The following is an 18,767-nucleotide window of genomic DNA, read 5'->3' as shown; positions in this document are numbered from 1 at the left end:
TCCCTGCAGTCACGAAAGCTTTAAATCGAAATTCAACTTGTGATTTAAAATAAATTTGAGTTTACAGCTCTTAAAGCGAATTAGCTGCGGGTTGCATTAAATTCCTCAAGACCTCAGGAGACTCGTCTCAGATGAGCCAAACAAAAATATATATGTATTTCAGCGATGAACATGCCGTGTCGGTGCTTATGCAAAAGTCTTATTGCCAGCATCCGAACCGACCTTGCACTATGTGGCTACTCTCCGCTGTCTCCCCGTAGAGCAGCGTGTACTTTGTTTCGTATTTTGGCGAATGTCCTGAATTTCATGCTGACTTAATGTGATTTGACATCTCGAATGTACTCATTTATTTATTATTTATTCCCCAGCTGCGTCGCCGAAGCACTCGAGCTGGAGGTCATTGTCACATCCGTGTGTGTGCTTTTTTTTCTAGCGCAGAGTCCAAGTGGCATGTGCGCAGGGGGCCCAATGCCGCAATAGCTGCTGGTCGCATGCGGTACACAGCTGAACCCTTGTGCCTCGTCTCGAGGGGTGGACTGGCCCTCAATAGCTGCCTTGTGTGGTCCTTGGTGTGATCACTGTGGTTTTGTGGTCGTGGCCTCAAAGCCTTGCGAGGATTTATCGAGAGTCCTCAGTGCATAATGGTTGCAACAGGATGGGTGGGGAGGGGGGGGGCTAATCGATGTTGTTGACAAATAAAATATGCTGAGTTGTGCTCGACATGAATAGCACGTAGGGCCAAAGCTAATCAACTTTGAGGCTAATGGAATGTGCTTAGACCTCCTGTTAAGTCAGCTTAATGTCATCCTTCTTACATGCACTTGCCAACACCTGTAAAGGTCAGCCCGGCACACAGTCTTCACTTTGCAGGCAGATTCACCCCCCTCCCGCCGTTCTCTCAAAGGACGTTTAGCTTAATCTTCTGTGATGGCCAGGTGGACTGGAGGGGATTAAAATGGCTTTCCTTTAGCCCATCACATGCGATTCCTTAGTTTCTACATTCCACTCCGGTTTACATTTTCATGGCAAGGCAACAACTTGTTTTTATGGTTGCCCTTGCTTCGGAGTCGAATGCTCGGCACCGCTGTGTTTTGATCGCCGGTCCTTGTACGCGAGCCGTAACGTCGACAGCAGCCCAGCTCCCTTCCCATGCCTCGTGACTGAACAGTGCAGCGTGTCCTGCAGCGTTTGTTTTAGTGTTGTTCCGCCGCGGCGTCTCGCGTGTTTTTCTTCATTGTTGCTCTGCAGTATATGTCGACCGTTCCGTCATAAGCCGCGGGAGTTGAGATTAACGCACCTCTTAATTTTTCATGCAGCAGAGGGCGAGGGAGAAAAAAAAATTGCGCGCGCGTAACACAAGAAAAAAACCCGCCGGCTGCACTTCAGGGGTGCCTCTTGCTGCATGTCAATTGCAGCGGATATCGAGTTTACCCTAATCAAAAGCACTTGCAGGTGGATGATCCCCAGAAAGGCCAATAATCGTAATGCTTTGCAATGTGCACCCTGCGCACGTCTGCTGATTAACTGTAATGGTGAGGGATTTTTCTTTTTACAACGGCATACAAAATTGTCAAGAGAGTGCTTCAGTGCCTCCACCGTTGTTAGCCTCGTAGGATCCAGAGGCAAGCGATCTGTTAAGACTGCATGGCACACTAGTGTTACCTCCACCAAGAACACCTGACCACCTTTTTTTCCCCAGTGAGAATGTTTTACCAACATAAGAGTCGTTGTGCCTTATTTTCCCACCTAGAAATTCTGTTTATTGCCCTGATTTGCCATCAACATGTATTCGATCATTTGTTTTTTCTCTTCGCATTGTGGTGCACAGGAGAACCCCCGTGGGGCTGTGGGTGGCACGGACTACATGCGACATGCATACGAATTGACAATAATAGAAAATCTCGCGCGCACGATTCGACGGCACATGCGTCGTGAGCGCAGGAATCAATGTAGTCATTTAAGTCGACCGAATGGAGAGGCCCACGACTGGTTGGGTGACGTGGCACCGATTGTTGTTGCGCGTGGCCACGAATCGAATCGAAACGCACACACGGTCACTCTATTATTTGATACCGAGAGGACAATCTCGGCAAACACCTTTTGGCCAGCAGTGTGGTTATTTTGAATGGACGCTCCTTGGATAATCTGCCTCGTGCCGCAAAATAAATACATTCTGTATTGTGCGTGGGAGTGAAGGCGGCGGCGGGGGGTGGCAGCATTGTTGCAATACTTTAGAGGTATTTGCGAAGGTGGCTTGTAAAATAACACTGGCCCCTTCTGCTGACATTACACCTACGCCGTAATGAAGTGCTTGCGCGTTTTTGAGTGTTGCAGGTTACGCGTAGGTGATCGCCGTCAAGCTAATAATTACTCGGGCGGATGTGCGCGGATCCGGTACGGATGGAGCGATGACCCTCACGCGTGCATAGAACAGAACTTGCGCTTACGTAACGCAAACCAGCAGAATGAATTGACATCTCCGAACGCCCATTCGTATTTTTCTGTCTATTGCGCTTGTTAAAACACAGGGAGGTGCCACTGAGTCTCAAGACTCTTTTTCAGGAGGATCCTGCCGAGTGTTTGCAGAGGTGGTGGTGGTGGGGGGGGTGCGATTTTACTGTGTAATGCCAATTGAGAAATTAGCAAATTATTTTATTTGCTGGCAAAATCATAAGTTAAATCCGTTTCTTGTAAACAATAGCGTTTGCCCTCGTTTGCCTGATGGCATTGAAAAAGAGACAATTTGATTTCGAGAAAAAAAACAGCTACATCTTCACCAATGTTAGTAGTCATTTTGTAAAATAGTTTTGGCTTTCAGTAACCACTATCAATCTCACCATCAACAAAACGTCATTGCTCAGAACGGTTTGGAAGATATTTATTGCACCCATTACTCAATGGCCCAAACATTTTAATGCAGGGCCCTCTTAAAGAAATTGTCTTGACTTGTCGAGGATTTTCTGGATTAATTTAGTGGTGTTAATATTCAAGTGAACACACACGCTGCAAACCGAATGCTCCACCCGGATTAACCATACAATTTCATTACCTCCAATGCTCAATGGCCAAACGTTCTAATGAAAAGCACCCTTCTGAGAAAAAAAATATTTATTCAGTGGTACTATCCTGGATAAACAAGAGTATTCATTACACACGGGCACGCCGAAAAAACAAACGCTTCAGGATTAAAGAGTTTCGCCCAAGGTTTTTTTTTCCTGCCACCTTCGAGGTGCCTACTGTGTATTTTTAGCACTCTGTTGTGCTTGTTAGGCTGTTAGTAAGTGGCATCCTAGCAAGCGATTCACTGATCTCCCGTTTGCCATTTGAAACGTGCAGCTGCTGGTGTGGATCTGAGAGCAGGTGCACACTTGTGTGGGGGATTCCACCCCCACCGCTCCCCCCTCAAGAGGCATCGCTTGCTTGGCGCACTAACCGCAGACGCTCATTCCCTTGGAATTCTGTGTGTTGTGACTGCCATCTGCGACGCCGTCGTGCGTCTTGCAGTGGCCACACGCCCCCCCCCCTCCCCCCGCGCTGTCGCTATGAGACTTTGGGACCGTGCCTGACTCGCGTCCCATCTTTTTTTCCAGGAAAGCCTCTCGTGGTTTTTCTCAGGAGGGTTCCCCACATTGTGATGTTTGGCCGAATTTAACTTCATGAGTAAATCGGCGGCGTGCTTATTGTGACTGCGTGGTGGGAGAAAATCGGTGCCCTGGAAACCAGCGGTATGCATTGTGAGGGAATACAACTCCTCGATGGGTCTGCACAGACGGGTTTATGAATGCCCCTTCTGTACTGCCGTCTTGTGGCTACATCTGTGGTAAATCGTCAGTTCTCTGCAAAAAAAATCCAAGTTTTCTAGGACAATAGACTGCCAGATTGGTCGGATCTCAGTATAATTTTTTTCAAGTCGAGTAATGTTGCTTTTACGTCGATTTCTATTTTTTATGTAATATTCATATGTAGATTTCACGTTTTTTTATGTAATATTAATGAGGTTTTTTTAAATCTCTTTAATCTAGAGTGTTAATTGCATTGCTTAGAAATTCAATTACGGCTGGAAGTATGTTGCATGTTTTTACTTTCGTATGTATGCATCGAGGTTGCAAATTATTAAGTGAAAATAAAACTTGTTCCCAATTAAAGTATTTTCAGAGAAAATTTAGGTTGACAGTTTTGAGTGTCACTTTTACCCAACGTTCCACGATATTTTGTTCGAAAACCCATCTGCATCACAGAAGTTTATATGCTGTGCGATAATGAAGTGATAACAACTTCGCGCAAATAGTGGCAGGCAATGTACTTGGCTGTTAAATTATGTAGACGCATGCGTTGTCCGACTGTAAGCTACTGCATACAAATCATCATTATTACTACTGCACAATATATACACACTTTGCCCAGTAAAGCCTCATTGAGTCTCAATACTCTTTGCATGAGGGTCTGTGGGGCTGCATGGCCATTTCCTCTCCCGAGTCTTTTTTTTAAAGATACTAGATCAAAATATAAATGATATTTTTTTTTATATTTACACTGGAGGAATCATATGGGCTATAACGCTCTTTTTCACAGATGTCCAGTCGGGCCAAGTCACAACAAACAATACAAAAACACCATAGGAGTGCAAAGTATAGGAAAGGTAAAAAAAATAAAAAAAATATTTATACAAATAAAACAAAAATTATATTACCAGGTGAAGCCTACTTAGCTATTAGCTTTTTAAAAAGTGACCTGGCCACAGATGATAGCTCAACGAAGTGGCTTATCACGTGCAAATTCATAGCAGCAAAATCATCTAAATAATCTCAACCGATATCTTGATTGCCGAAAGAGAGCGCTAGTCCACACGTATGAGATGGCAACACTGAAAAGTGCGCACGGATGAATTCCCAAACTCATTTACTTCCGCATCTTCTCCTCCATCCACCTTGCAGCCCAGCGAGGTTTTTTTTTAGTTTCACACCACACGTGGCACTCATCCACCCATTCTGACCCCCACCCCTGCCCCCATGTTCCTGGACAACAGACGTGCGTTGCCACCGTCCTCAGCTGAATCCACACTTGGCTGGGCACGGGTTTAACAATCTCTCGCATTCCGACGAGTTTGGTATTTATTGAGAGTGGGTGCAGAGCGAATGCCCCTCTTACGGGCCGTATAGACGTTTAATACACTTCCTGTGCAGGTGTAACTTTTCTCTTGTTTAAAAACTCGCTATATTTTATAGGGCTTGGGCAACGGCCAGGTTTTCCTGCCATAGCTGCGCCGTCTCTCAAAGACGTGCAATATAAACTTTCTTAAAGCACCGTTCGGCGCGCTTCTTTCTTCGTGGGTCATTGCCCGCGTCACTCAGCCAGGTTGAGCCGAGTCGGCGGTTCGATCCCGACATCTGCCCAAGCAACACCGGCGTTTTGTTACGCGCGTGCATCGACCAAACGGATCCATTGAAATCAATTCGTTTGGTCAAGAAGCATCCATTTCACCGTTGGTGAATTGATTATTTACGGTGTGTCCAAATTACGTGAGCAATATGCCAACGTGTCACACTATATCTTCTTAGCGGTGCTAACACACCCGTGCTAAACAAGACAAAGCAATATGAAAGAATGCAAACGAGACGGTCAAAACTAAATGACAAATAACGGTGAACCGCATGTTGGCAAATGGGTACTTGCAGCAAATCTTTACCCCTCTTCTCGACAATGCGCCAAATCGCTGGGCGGAGGGGGTGAAATTGCCGCGTGCTTTGTTAGTGCTGTCTTCTGTAAGCTAGCGCTGGGTGGAACCTCTGCATGGTCCTCCTGCGTGCTCTTCTGCCTTGCTCTTTGAATGGTGGCTTTATGCTAATACGCATTTTAACAATCGCCTGCAAAATAGATATCCGAGGTGTTTGCGATCGCCGCTCCCCCCCCCAGGAACACAGCAGTTATCGTGAGAGCCACGTCGGACGTAATCACATCTCTTAACCTCGCGTTTCATCTCATCGGAAAAGAATTCTCATTAAAGTGGCTTCTAGAAATGTGGCTCGTCAACAACAGAGGGGAGTAAAATTATAATTAACAAGACCAAAGATGTCTGTGCTCAAGCGCTTTGCATCAGGCTGTAAGTCCAAAGCATGTACGTCATGTGCATCTTATTATTATGATTGGGGTATTATCTGATGGCGTTTCAGATTGCCATGAAGGCTATGGATTGAACGTACAGCCCAAGAAATCGCAACGAGGAACCATGCCACCCTGCAGATGTGTTTGTCGCTCAGATCTTGCCTGTGTGCCGATCCGTCGTTTGCAATGGCGTTGGCATGCGTGTGAGAAGGACACGTGGCATTTTAATTTTAACCGGCAGGCTGATATATCATCTTTATAGAATACGCCAAATATTTCAGAGAGGAGAAATTGCATCATCGAGGTGACAAATATTTGGTCATAATTAGAAAAGGAGAGAATGGAACAAACATAAAAAACCTCGACACGTTCGTCAGTAACACTGGGGCCCTAAAAAGCAAACGTGTGCAATTGGCGGCGTTTCAGGCAATGGCCTTTATTCATTTATATTTTTTCTTTCAAGGCAGTTTCATTGCCAAATGTATACAGTTTTTAAATCCTTTATATTAAGTTCACTTGCTTCCTTGCGCGCTTACGACCGTGCAAATCTTTCGGTCGTTTTTTAACCCACTTCCCGTGATCCAATCGAGCTGACATTTTGCACACAGACTCGTTGTGCGTGACAATTAATTTTCGTGAATTTTTTTTCCAAAATGTTACACTTTTTAGGGAAAAAAAATAATATGTAATTACCAATTGCTTAATGGTGGCAGACAATCATCTGACCCATAGGTGGCAGCCATCTCAAGCCAGAGGACGAGAGGACTCTAGCCGCCACGCATATAAAGGATTTATAGTGAAAAACTTAGTTTTTACGGGTTAATTTTTTTTTATTCTAGCTTGTTGTGCACCCCTGCTATTGCAGCAGCAACATCGCCAAGTACATTTTTGAACATTTTATAGTTTATCTTTCCTAAGAGTGTGCCGTAGCTAAGCACACTCATGATAACCTGGGTTATAAGAGTTGTGGGTTTATAAATGTACTTAGTTGGCAAGCATTGTTTGTCTCCTGCTATTAGGCAGATACAAATTTTACCATAATGGCTGCATAGCAGTGCTCCAGTATTGATTCAGAAACTATGAATGAGGATGATGATGGTCATACAATGCTAAGTGTACATTTCTTAGCAAAGCTTTCCCCTTGAGTGTGTGTGTGTGGGATTTTAAATAGAATCATTTGACATTACCGAGTTCCCTGTTTAATGGGTAAGGTGAACGTGCGTGTGATTTGTAGCGCGTGCCCATAACCGTTGTGTCAGATGCGGTTTGATAAATGAATGATTGAGGAATTAATGAATCCCTATTGACGTTGAGTCACTGCGAGCGGCGTGAGCAGGTTAATTTCTGATGCGTATGCAGACTGAAATGAAAACGCTTTTTTTTACATCTTATTGAAAATTATACACGTGCAGAAACGTAAATTCCACAATTAAACACAACGCCAATTAATATTTAATTAGCGATCAATAGCAATTTCCCTAATTGACCACATGAAACGCGTAAAGCCGTTGGTCAAATTAAGACGGTCTTATGAATAATTCAATCCCATTTGGGGATTTGGCTCACCTACAGATGAGTAATAATTGCAAAAGAATATTTGTTCCGGCAAGACCATTGAAGGGGGGTGGGGGGGGGCAGCATGGTCGTTTCTTCTCACGTGGACGCACGCTCTCTCGTCTGTTGGAAAACAACGCGCTCGATCGCGTTTAAGGTTAAATTTATGGGCACCTATATTGGCGCTGGCCCAAGCTAACCGGTTGAGTGTGTTGGGGGCGACCGTGCCAAGCCCACGATATTATTGCTGTGCTCACTCCAATCTGGCCTCCCATCTGTTTACCCATTTGGCCGCGTCACTCCAGACGACGATGACGGAAGAGGATGGCGAGTGTTCGGTGCAAAATCTGGCCGCCTTCTCTTCAAACTCCGTCATTCGAGGTGCTGGGCCGCCGTGTTTCTTGTTGCCCGACCTAGTTAGGCGTCCGCCCCATGGTCAGCTCATTTAACTTTCCAAGTTACTCGCACTCGCCCATTCTTTTGTCCAGCGTCATGTGCCACGGTGGCGAGATGTTAACTGCCTTGCCTGGTTTACAGGAGGAGTTGGTGAGTTCGATCCCGACCCTGACGATTCCTGTATATTTGGAGTTTGCGTGTTCTCCTTGTAGTCACGTGGAGTTTTCTCCAGGCCCTCCATTTTTTTCCTCCACATTTAGAAGCATGCTTTTAGAGTAGTTGGCTGCTTTACATTTCCACGTGATAAGCCACTTAATTGAGATATCATTTGTGGCCAGGTTGCTTCTGAAACAGAGCTTTATAGCTCAGTGGTCCTTGCCTTGTGAAATAAAATAGTTTAATCGTTTTTATTATGTAACATTTTTGAGTTTCAACTGTTACATAACAATCTGCCCATGAGGCTGTATTTTAAAAAAAAATGTATTTTCATCACTATCTTTAGTCCATCATATTTTACACCCGTCAAATGTTCATCTAGTGCGATTGGAGCAGGTGGATCAGGTGGTATCTCGTGTGTAGCCTCTCTGATTGTTATCATATTACAAGAGCTCTGGTTTGGCTCAGTAGATTAGAGAAATGCCCTTGCCCTGCCGAGCACCAACCATCCAAATCATCTGCTTGTAATCAACTCCCTAAGCACCCACATAAGCCATTGAAAAAAACATCAATTTCAATTGAATTGTGCCCTAGATTTTACAAATTAATTGCACCCCAACATTATTGCTTCATATCAGAAGAGTGGGCTTATATATACTGGCAAATCCTGAACAGTGTAATGAGTTAAATATTCATGTGTCCACATACCGTGCTATGAGGGCCCATAAGGCTGGGAGGGAATAATGTGGTCATTTTATAAATTACACTTTTCCATTTTTTGGTCTCATCTACTCGCTGTTCATGCAATAATATTCTCAATTGGAGGCTTCTTTTTCATTTTATTCCTGCATATTCTCCCTCTGAAGTGGCTTATCCGAAATTTACTTGATATAAAGAACGGGCAGGTTTTTTTTTTGCCGATAGTGGAAGTTTTACGGCCATATTCATCTTTTATTTGCGTAGCTCAAAACTTAATGGAATAAATTTATGCTCCCCGCATAAAGTGTGCCTGCAAGAACGCACGTTCGCTGCTACACCGTTAAATGTTCATTTCTATCAACGTGTTACTTGTTGAGAATGTTTCAGAGATGTCTCGCTTCATTGTTTTCGTAGAACTTCAGCCTACCATCAGTGGGGACGCCCAGACAGTCGGGTCCAATGATCCTTTCATCAACATCATCATCCTCATCCTGCATGATCAATAAATACAAGCACTGTCTATAGCTACGTAATTAGTGAACCGTTTTGCTGGAAAAATATTTTTTTTCTGTGCACGCAAGTAGTTTTAGACAGCAAAAGCACACTGGGAAGCCCCCGATTGTTTTGCATCGCAAGGTGACGGCACCATTCTTGCAATGTTCGAGCGCACACAGCCTGTGTGTGTTGAGCACCGGCTCATCAAGAGTTGGATTTGTGACCTGTTCGTTTTATGCAGCAGCGAGGTTACTAAACATCGGTTTCAAGCTAAGCAACGCTCGCCAGTGCAATGTAGCCCACCATCCTGCTGTTAATTGTGCACGTTTGCTGAGAAGCCCTCCACGTGCATTGTGGGGGACAATTTGGCACGAGCCTGAGGCTGCACACACAGTTTCAAATAGTTTACGTAGCGGATGAGAAACTCCAAGATTTGCAATAAAGAGTTGGGTCCCTCCGATCACTCGCACACGCAACGTGACGTGCTGCGCTCTTCGTAGGGGGGGTGGTTCTGTGTCAACGCACTACATTATTAATAATTACCCGTAATGTTTGTTTAAATCCCTGCCGCGTTGTTTGTATGGCAACGCGAAGAAAACATAATTTTGATGCAAATTTAGGCCATGTTGTTTAAGAGGGAACACTTTCACGCTGCCAGGTTCCCCCATAAATGTGCGATTTAGAGCGATAACTGGCAGAGACGATTAAGCAATCTTTAACGAGTTTCTTTTTGCTGGTGAAATATATTTGCTGTGAATGTGTTTTATCTTCTTGGTTCTTTCGGTAAAGTCACGTAGAAGGAAAATAATAAAATAACAAAAATAAAACATAATAAAATAATTCTCACGACGTTTCGGCCACAACGCCAGCAGCCGTCTTCAGGTGGAGAACAGGTCTGTTGAGAAGGCAGAGTCTGAAATGTGTTTTATGTGAGAAAAATCAGTGAAATGTATTGTAGTTTTTGGTTTTTTTAAACTGTACAAACAATGCATTTTAATATTTGTTATCTTTCTTGAAATTTGAGCCAGTTTTCGTTACAAATGGGCTATTGGCATCATGTCATGAGACAATGTGTCCATCCAGAAGCCTCACGTTGCATTGCAAACCCACCCATACGTTGGAGTGACCTGCTGAAGAGGAACTCTTAGAACTTCTTCTGAAATGCCTTCAAGTGACATTTTTTTATCCACGTGTTCAGTCTGCTGCACTGTCCCACCTAAAACTGAACCAAACTATTTGTTTACCAGGTCAAGCCCACTGCACTCTTTTTTCGAGGCAACCTGTCCAAACGTGGTAGCTCATCGAAGTGGCTTATCCTATGTGAGAATTATAACATAAACGCATGTTTCTAAATGTGGAGGGCAAAACCGGAGGATCGGGGAGAAAATTACACGCAGCCACGGGGAGAGAGAAGATGCTAACTCCAGATGTACAGGTGTGGGATTGAATCCACGACCGCCCAGGCGAGGGAGATGACGTCTCGCCACCGAGGTGCCACCTGCCTTGCTAAAGAGAAATGTTCATCACGTGGAAGATGTTTCTCACGTGGGGAATTCTCTAGAGCTAAAAGTTGGGCCACATTAACTGGTAAACCAAATTTTATATATTTTTCTTCTTGGTTCTTTCGGTAAAGTCACGTAGAATGGAAATAATAAAATAATAATAATATTTCCATTCTACGTGACTTTACCCAAAGAACCAAGAAGATGAATCCCTGCAGTCAAGAAAGCTTTAAATCGAAATTTATATATTTTGTTGTGCAGTTATTGGTGACTTGGTTAAGACCACAAACGCGTTACACTTGAAATCCTAATTTTATCACAGAAAATATTTAATTAGCGAGTGTGTGATTAGACCAAGAAAGGCTGAGCTGTTGGTCAGGTGTGGCCTTTTGATATGTCAAATTGATTGTCGTGTATAAGCGTAATTGTCAGTCTTTTGCCATTCAGCGATTACCCAATTATTGAATGGCGATAGCTTCAATTGTAGATTGATAGCTTAGTCCCAGTTTAGCTGGTTTAAATTCAACAAAACAGGCATGTGAAACAAACATTAAATAGTATCCATGTTTTACAGACCATCTTTTCTCAAGGCTCGACCAGTAAAATACTTAAATTAATGTTATTGTCCACACTCAGCAGCTGTAGCCGTTTAATTTGCTTTTTGTAATGCTAATAAAAAAACACACTGAGAATAAATTGACCAATAACACCTGCAAACAAGTGCTTTTCCTCCAATTTGCAGTCTCAAAGACTAGGTGGTAAATACTGATGCAAATAATTTCCTGCAAATTTTTTTTTATTCCTTGACTGTAATTTTCAGTCAAATTTTGGGCTGGGAGCTCTCCTCCCCCACCCACCCACCTCCCTCCCTGACCGCCCGCCTCCCCGCTGGTGCAGGGGATTGTGAGCACTCCATCACAAAGCGAGCCATATGGCCTGTCTGTACATAATAACCCCCATCATATTACGCTGATGTAGGAGTGAGTAACGGCCGACCGTGGTTGCTGCATTCTTATTAACCGTTTTCTGGACGAGCCATCGTTTACGAACGGCCGGAGCTAAATCGCAGCTTCTCCGTTGCTCTGCCCTTTTGTCTTTTTTTCCCCTACAGCGGCACGGCCGTTTGAACCTACATGGCAGGCTTCCTTGCGCAGTGAACGGGTGTGAGACCTGTCCGCTGTATGCCTGCGCCGTAGCCGTTTTTCGGTGAAAACTCTGACCTAAAACCGCAGTCGTTTAACGTGTCCATGCCGATTGTTTTCGACCGCCGCTGCGACGTAAATAGGAGGGAAAAGCAGAGGTGGAGGGAAAATAAAATAAAAAGTTACGACGTAATTTCATAGCTGGGTGGGTTAAGCCAGGCAGGAGGCAGCAATATGGAATATGCACGCTGATTTACTGGCTCGTGCAGCCTTGTGTGAGGAATCGAAACGGCGTGCGAGGAGCTCGCCGGATATTAAGAGCGGGCCTCCGATCGCACACTGCGCTGAATCGCCGCGAGCCCGTTGCGGGATGCGGACGACGTGTGTGACCCCAGGCGTCACGCACCCCCCGTACCGTTCGTGGCACCACCGCAAACGTCTATTTGTCAACAAGTATCCAGGTGAATTTTATTTTTTTCGATTTAAAGCTTTCGTGACTGCAGGGATTCATCTTCTTGGTTCTTTCGGTAAAGTCACGTAAAATGGAAATACTAAAATAATAAAAATAAAACATAATAAAATAATTCTCACGACGTTTCGGCCACAACGCAAGCAAGCCGTCCTCAGGTGGAGAGCAGGTCTGTCGAGGAAGCAAGCAGCCGTCCTCAGGTGGAGAGCAGGTCTGTCGAGGAGACAAACCTGCTCTCCACCTGAGGACGGCTGCTTGCGTTGTGGCCGAAACGTCGTGAGAATTATTTTATTATGTTTTATTTTTATTATTTTTTAATTCCATTCTACGTGACTTTACCGAAAGAACCAAGAAGAAGTATCCAGGTGGTTCATTGGGCACGAACACCGTTACCAGAGCACTGCGCCAGCACTGCTGGTGGTATATATGTATACCGGTGTTGGAATATGGGTTGCAGCTGCCTGTTAATAACTTCACACGCAAAAATTCAAACGCTTTATACTGTAAGTTATATAACTTGCAATTTGACTTGTTCCTCTGACTGTGACTCATCTCTATATAAAAAATAAATGTGCCTACTTTTCTATGCAGCGTCTTCAGATTTGGTTCCCTTTTGATGCCACTGTAGACAATACATCCTTATTGAATTGTGATTGAAGGTACTTCAGAAGTAATAATTAAGAAACTATTAATTTATTTTTTAACCAGGTAAGACCCACTGAGCTATATAGCTCTTTTTCAGAAGCGACTTTGCCACAAATGATAGCTCAACGAAGTGGCCTGTCATGTGGACATTTTTAGCAGCCAAATACACTCTATAAACGCATGTTGCTAAGTGTGAAGGCACAAACCAGAGGACCCAGACAAAAAAATCCACGCAACCACAGGGAGAACATGCAAACCCCATATATGCAGGCGTCAGGGTCAGGATCGAACCCACGAGCTCCTGCATGCCAGGCGAGGAAGTTAACCTCTCGCCACGGTGGCGCCCATGAGTATGAAGTATCTTCGACGAGCGGTGAAGGTTCCAAATGTTTTCACCTCGTGCAACGATGCCGATAACCACGGTTGGATGGTAATTAGGATCAAAAAGTACGAGAGAGTTGTATATAGCGGTGTCTTATTTCATGGGCGTGCAAACCCACCACGATGTGATCGCACTCAACAGAGGATGTGCAGAATGGGGTTTTCTGCAACAACAACAACAAAATAGGGCGAGCTGACTGGCCCAGGTAGCCCTCAACAAGCACCGTGAACAAAATCGAAATCTGAGTGCCACATTTTTTTTTAGTTTGGAGGATCCGTCAAGTACCTTTTGGCAGCAATAAAAAAAGGAAAAACAACGCCCACAGGTCACTTGGCCTTATTTAAGCGGTTGCGCCCGTGCGTTGTGGGTGCGACCGCACGTGGCCCGCACGTTCGTCTTTGCGCCGCCTCCTCCCGTGGCGTCCGCGCAACGAACCCCGCTCTGCGATCGACACCAGCTCGCGTAGCGAACGGCTGCTGGAAATCGACGTGATTTTCATTTTTTTAATTTCTGCTCGCTCGCGTTTGGTTCCTGCGCTCGGTTCTTTTGTCGACGTGCACGTTTAAAGCGGCGATTCTCGTATAAATGGCGTGCTGTTTATACTGCGTGCAAGCGTGAGTATACAGTAATGCTGCTGCCCTCATTACATCGTCGTCTTCAGTTGCGATTAGCGATTCTCAACAGCGCTGCCTCTCAAAAATGTTTGCGTGCATAAATGAACTCGTTACATTATGAATCTGCGATGCTGTTTACAAGCAAAAAATGCATTGAGCATAAAGCGACTAAATATAATTGCTGTGAAACAAATTACAGAAGTTGGGTCATTTAAAAATAATGCTGCATCGCTAAAACGAGCAAAGAGAACCCATAAAACATGCATATATCAATTACCTTGCATACATATTTACGTGAGTGTGTGTATAATATGCAAAATCTAAGTGTGTGATTGCCACACGATCGTCTGGCGTCTACGTACATGGGGCGCATGCGCTCTCTTTCCTTGGACCGCTGAAGCCCTCGCATTTGGCAGCTCTGCTCTCCCGTCCACATGCTGTTGCGAACTTTCTCTCAGCCTCGGTCGATTTAACCCCCCGGCGCGACACTTGCCGCCCCCACCGCTGCCTGCCATATGCCAGGAATTGAACCCGGAAGGAAGCACGTGGAGGGGAGAGGCTCGCGTCAAATGCGTTGTCGACTGAGGAGTGTCTTGCGCTGCGGGTGGTTGTTCGCACGCCGTGGAAATAGCTCCTCCGTTCGGAGTGTTTAGATTATTGTTTGGCTGCTGTCAATTTCCACACGGTAAGCCACTTAGTTGAGCTATCATTTGTGGCCAGGTCGCTTCTGAAATAGAAGCTAATAGCTCCATGGGCTTTAACTGGTAAAATAAAAAATTGTTCAGTTTCATTTTTTTAGTAATTGTCTTACCTTTTCTATACTTTGCACTCCTATCGTGTTTTTGTTTTGTTTGCTGTTGTAACCTTCTGACCTGCCCCCCCCGCTACTGGACATCTGTGAAAACGACCTTTATAGCTCATCGGATTCCTCCTCCAGTCTGAATAAAGATTCTGATTCGGGTCTTTCGTGAGTGGTAGCAGCGACGCCCTCGGCGCGGCGCAGGCGGCGGAGCAGAGATCGTCATTTTTTACGAACGGCGTCGGGGAAATCGACTGTGCGGGACGACGGTGCTCGGTGTCTCCGCAGTGGGGAAGGGATTTTAGCTGCAAGCGGAGCGAGCTGCCATGTCAATCAACGGCCGTGACACCGGCGCCTTGTACAGCTTCTAACAGGCTGTTGAGGCAAGTGCTGTTAGCAAGCGCCTAATTAAAGCCAGTACAGCACACGAGGGGGGTGGGGAGGGAGGTGTGGCCAGCACAACGCCCCTCCGTCTTTATCTCCCCAGTGCTGATGCTTACCGCACCAGGTACTCGTTTAAGGCTGAGTCGACCTGGGGGGGGTGGGGGCCCAGGATCGTTTCAGACATTTGTCATTGGTGTTGGCTGTGAGCTGACATTGAACTGGGTCACTGGGTTCTGATTCTCAGTGCACTCACCACTACATTAATGCTCATTTATACACACACATAGCATGGGAATGATATACACGTGATTACACACTTACATATTCTGTATTTACACGTACAAACAAACCCTTGGTCAATCCATTGCTTCGTGTCAGAGGTCCAATAAGATCTGGTGCTTTCTGGGTGATAAGGTTATATGAGCAATACAATTTAAAATTCTATAATCTCCAAATGTGTTTCTGTCTGCATATCATTGCTCCATATATATATATATACAGGTGCGCATAAAAATATGCATGTGCTGTATACATGCATACGTGCATGCATGCATTTTCAATATATGTATGGCAATTTCTCCATCCGGTGAATGCGTATCCATGTCATTGTATGATTGCCGTCTTATCAGACTTATGCAAATGTAATACGCACGCAAAATATTATTTGAAATGTTACGCTTACATTTTCCTGAATCGGGGTGTTTAGGCAGGCCAGGAAAGAAGCCTCGATGGATTTGCCTTTGTTAAAAAAAAAAAACTGGCTGTGGTAAACGATAACATCTATTTTTTAATCGAGCAAATCAAAATCTACTGCTGTGTTGCGCACCCACATTGGCCATCATGTTAATTGCATCCATTGCGTGGATGTATACGTGCGTGCGTCCGCGCGTGTATACACGAGTGCGTGTGAAAGGGGAGCGGTAGTGTCGTGGTTAGCACACGGCGCTAAGAACCCAACAACCGTCTGATTCCCGCTCACGACCAAAAAAGTGACGAATATTTTTTTTACATCCATGCCCATCGTCCACTGGGGAATTAGTCTCCACAAGTTCACAATCCCGTTAGGCCCCCGGAATGTAGTGCAGGCAGAGTTTTTGGAGGGCACGGAGTGCCCGCCCCTACCACCTCGCTTCCCGAGACCATAATCGTAAGCCTCCCATCTTTTTTCTGCATCTCGAGGCAAGCTGCAACTAGTTTTAGATATCCAGATAAAAGTTAAAAATGTAATATTATTTTCACACTTCGAGCGTCGGGCATGCAAGAAACTGCGTACAACCTTTCTTTCTTCTTCATCATCATCGCCCTGTGTGTGTGTGTCTGTTCTGAAGTCCAGTAAGGCAGTCTACTTGGCAAGCGTATGCTTCCCACTGGAAGAAACGTCGAGGATGGTACCGCGTGACGGGTGTGAACCTGGCGCATTGCAGCGTTTGCGCATATTGTGCAATTCTTGTTGGAGGCGTTCGATGAGAGACTTTCGTTGACGGCCCTGAGGTTCAGAGTGGCGGCTATCTCGGCCTTCCCCCACGAGGAAGTCGAGTGGCACGCAGTGGGGTCCTCAGAGTCCTGTCAAGAATTGTCAGTACCATGAGGCAGGAGAGGCCACCAATAAGGTCCGGGAGGGGGGGGGTAGCTCCCTTTTTCCGCCTGGTGCTGAACGCTCCATTGTAGTTCTCCCTTTTGTACCCTGGGTGCGACATGCTCCCGAGAGGCTGTCAACTCTCCAAACGCTGTCTCGGTTGGCGATCACCTCATCGCGAAGGAGGCTTTGGCAAACTACGAGCCCTTGTGGTGGATCCTCCATTTTCCGTCATATCTAACGGGAAGGTCAGTGTCGCGGACTTTCCTCCCCCCCTTGTTTGTCTTGAAGGTCCTTTCCGAGTTCCGCATCAACCGGGAGATTAAAGCGTTGTAGGAGTTTTTGCCCCACCACCTTTCTGCTCCCCGGCAGAAGCAAGGCTTCATTGGCTCGACCCGGTTCGTTGGTCGTTGATCTTCTGTCTCTTCTCTGTCTGCCAACGTGGAGGAAGGCGGAGCAGCTGTTTGTGTTGTAGAGAGAAATAAAATGGGGGGTGGGAGGTGGAGGCGGCGGCTTCCAAACAGGGGGTGGCCACATGGCGTGTTGCAATGCATCCAAGAGGCGTGTACGAGATCAAGGGGCGCGGCAGAGTCGAGTGGCGTAATCCGTATTCCACCAGGGCCACGTCGTCAGGTGTCCTGGGCTAGCAAAGGATGTCGTGCCGCTGGCATGAATCTGCAAGGCCGCGGTGTGGAGCTCCCCCCCCCCTCCTCCACCTCACATGTTCACCAAAACACTGCAGGCCTAATTTGTGCGGGTGGGGGGGGGCTCAAAATGGCCGCTTGCAGGAACGCGGTGCTCTCGACCGCGGTGACCCAGTAAGAGCTTCCTGCAGGTCGAAGATCCTTTTTTCGCCTCTGGCTTAGCTCTGTCTTTAATTCACTTGTGTACAGTCTGACCGTGTCGGTGGCCATTGTATGAATAAACAGGGTTTTAGCAGCTGCGTTAAACCCAGTTTTCATGGTTGGCCACTCGGCACACTCCACATTCGTCCACATTCCCCGCAAAAAGGGTTCCCACCTTCTCTAATGCCTGGGTGGTGTGTATCTGGAGTGTGTGCCGGTAAGGTGAAGTGCACAGTTGTGCTTAGCTGGATCGTTTTGTTGAGTTGCCATTGTTATTGTCTGATTGGTCTGTATCTCATGGTGACGAGATGTTAACTACCTCGCCTGGTATACAGGAGGGTGTGAGTTCAATCCCGACCCTGACGCCTGTATATTTGGAATTTGCATGTTCTCCCCGTGGCCACGTAGATATTTTTCCCGGATCCTCCGGTTTTTCCTTCCACATTTAGAAACATGCGTTTAGTGTATTTGGCTGCTGTAAATTTCCACGTGATAAGTCACTTCACTGGCTATCATTTGTGGAAAAGTCGCTTCTGAAAAAGAGCTATATAGCTCCGTGGGTCTTACCTGGTAAAATAAAATAAAATGTAGTTGACCTTGTTAATGCATCTCCCAGATACGGGTTGCCGTCACGTAACCTCCTTAAATCGCTAGGTTATACACGTGCGTTTGGAACCCATCTCGCTCGGTTCGATTGTCAGCCATTGGTTAAGGGAGTCTTCCCCTAGGTTCACTCGGCCTTAACTGTGTGGTTGGAACGCTGTGTAAACGTCAGCACTGGGGGACACAAACGCGGCGGGACGTGTGATGCTGGCCGCACCACGCCGCTACGTGCCAATCTGACACGAGATAGGTGCTCGCTTAAGAGCACTTTCCTCGATCGTGTTTCATGGTTTTGCAGGCGATATTTGTGTGTGTCCGCGCGGGTGTGCTCTTGGAGATGCACGTGCTTGGAATTACATTGCGGGATGGGAACAGGGACGCATGGTTGGAGAAGATACGCAGGT

The 18,767-nt window shown here is 45.8% G+C and overlaps 1 protein-coding gene across 1 annotated transcript in view; it reads left to right on the top strand.

The window, feature by feature from the left end:
* LOC133341849 (heparan sulfate 2-O-sulfotransferase 1-like) overlaps positions 1-18,767 on the top strand; it is a 59,925-nt gene that overhangs the window by 25,230 nt on the left and 15,928 nt on the right.

Source organism: Lethenteron reissneri, chromosome 12 (assembly GCF_015708825.2).
Source record: "Lethenteron reissneri isolate LAM-NWPU_2019-01 chromosome 12, ASM1570882v1, whole genome shotgun sequence".
Classification (NCBI taxonomy): domain Eukaryota; kingdom Metazoa; phylum Chordata; class Hyperoartia; order Petromyzontiformes; family Petromyzontidae; genus Lethenteron; species Lethenteron reissneri.
Note: the sequence above shows the minus strand (reverse complement) of the source record. Positions and strands in the feature narration are given on the sequence as shown.